Below are 2,467 nucleotides of genomic sequence, written 5' to 3' on the forward strand. Positions count from 1 at the left end.
CGATTATTAATTATGTTCATTCTTGTGGCGATATATATATATATATATATATATATATTTACGTCTCTGTGTGTGTGTGTACGATTGTGTGTGTGTTGTGTGTGTGGAACTATGTGGGTGTACTGGTACCGCCGGGCTCTGTTGTTTCCGGCCGTGCTCCTGTTTTCCGATTAGGTGCGCGTGTAGTGCGCGTGTATCTGTTTGGTTTCAGTTGTGTGGCCTGTTACTGTGTTGTTGTTGTTTGACTTGATTATTGTTGGATTAAACTTTTATTATTTTTGCAGGAATAATTGACTGATTTTATGAAATAAACTATTCGACGTTTGCGAGATTTGTTTTTACTAATCGGTGAATTAAACTATATATATATATATATATATATATATATATATATACGGGAACCCGCGAATTTTACCGCCGTCGGCGATGAGCCTCGGCGAGCCGACGATGGACGATGATGATTTTTATCTGAGTCCTACTATAATAACAACATAAAAATATGAATAATAATAATAAATAACTGAATTGTGTTGGCGATTGGGATTGCGAATCGTGGTTGGTTGGTTGTTGTTGTGATTGGGTTGTTGATTGTGATTGACGTCAGATTGATTCGACGGGTAGGCCGATAAACAAAGGAGACGCTTCCCGATTTTCGGGAAATTAATTATGAAAATACGGGAACGTAACCTATAATTATCGGAGACGTCGAATAACCATATATAATTATATTATATGAATTTAATTACGGCCGAGACAAAATAATTTATAAATAATCGATTACCTGTTTTTCAAAATGACGAGTATACGTATTTTCTGAAAATAAATACCGAACCGAGTTTTGAAGATGTGAACCCTAATTGCTATGTGTATTTTAATAATACATATAAATATAAGTTGGGTTATGAAATCGTATGGGTAGAAGTGATAGTGGTATTAAGTTGAGGTTAATCGATTACCTGAATTAGGGTATTTCAACCCTGTAGGTCATAGACGGAAAAACCGAGTATCAACATCGGACTAGGAATGATCTAGTGATTAGACATCAAGATCAACGAAGTTCTAATCGAAGGGCCTGAGTGTTGGGATCGTATCCCAAATGGAATAGTAGTTGGACGATAAAGCTGAACGTTCAAGTCGAATCAAAGTCAACTAGTAATAGCGATTAAAGCTTATTGAGGCAAGTATTCCTGAACTTTCTTTTAAAATACTGCAAATATTTCTTCGTTCCTATTCTTAGTTCAGAATAGTTAAATGTTTTACATTTCGATGCAATTACTCTTATTTTGCATGTTCTTTTCATTATTGTTCCTATAATTCGATTTGTCTCTTGAGCAAATACCCATTCTTTCGGGTTATTTACGAACCCTGAATTGGGATATTTTGAAATCAAAATAATTTGAGATCAAAATACTCCACGGGCTGGATAGTGATATTTTGGGGATTACATTTTACTTAATCCTAAGGATCGGGACATGACCGGTGCCTTGAGATGGGTCGTAGTGCCTGGGGACCCAACTGGATCTATACAGGTAGGTATAGATCTGCACTGTATCCTGGCTGATCAGCAGGATATGAGTGCGAACTAGTGTCCAGTCTAATTTGTTGTTCATCTCCATTAACGATATTTTCTCTCAAAAGGTTTATGATTCCAAAACCAGACAAAACCCTGATTCAAGAGATGAATCTGGGAATCGCTTGTCACTTTTGGATTTATAATTAAAGGTTGGTAACAGCCAATGTTTATTCACTCAACTCCTTCAAATAAATAGAATTGTTTAAAATTTATTTAAAGATTTTGTCTGGAAATTTTCCTTTGATAGTAATGCTTGAAACTCAAATTATATACTTGCTGGGCATTTTTGGCTCACTCTTGCTTTGTAAATTCTTATTTCTTTGAGAAACGGATAAGGATAAAAGTGAATAGCTTTGATAGACAACAGAAGTTAGAGAATTATCCGCTGTGAGAGGACGAAGATGTTAGAAAAATAAGACAAGGGCATTAGTACAAAGGTATTTAAACTTGTATTGTAATTGTTATGAATTGTAGAAGGTTGGATTCTTGTTTCATACCATAACATGTAAACGATACGGATTCAAGGGGTTAATTGAATATTATTTTATTTTAGATACGGATTCAAGGGGTTAATTGAATATTATTTTATTTTATGTAAAGATTGTTTCGTGACACCAAATCTTTACCCCGGATTTGGGTTGTTACAACAAACACTTGAGTGTTGACTGAAGTGAAACACATTGTGAGATCATTAAACATAATTCACACACTTGCACTGTGAGGAAATGGTTATCAACTATAGTCTCTTCACTTGATTGTGTGGTCCCATCCGTCTGCTCTGATACATTTTGAAGGTTTACTCAACTAAAGAGGAAAGATTATAGAAGACAAACAAAGATTAACTAGAAAAATAGTCTTTCTTATACTAAGGAGAAGGGTTTTCACCTTTCTTCA

This window comes from Apium graveolens, chromosome 2, assembly GCF_009905375.1.
Source record: "Apium graveolens cultivar Ventura chromosome 2, ASM990537v1, whole genome shotgun sequence".
Lineage (NCBI taxonomy): Eukaryota > Viridiplantae > Streptophyta > Magnoliopsida > Apiales > Apiaceae > Apium > Apium graveolens.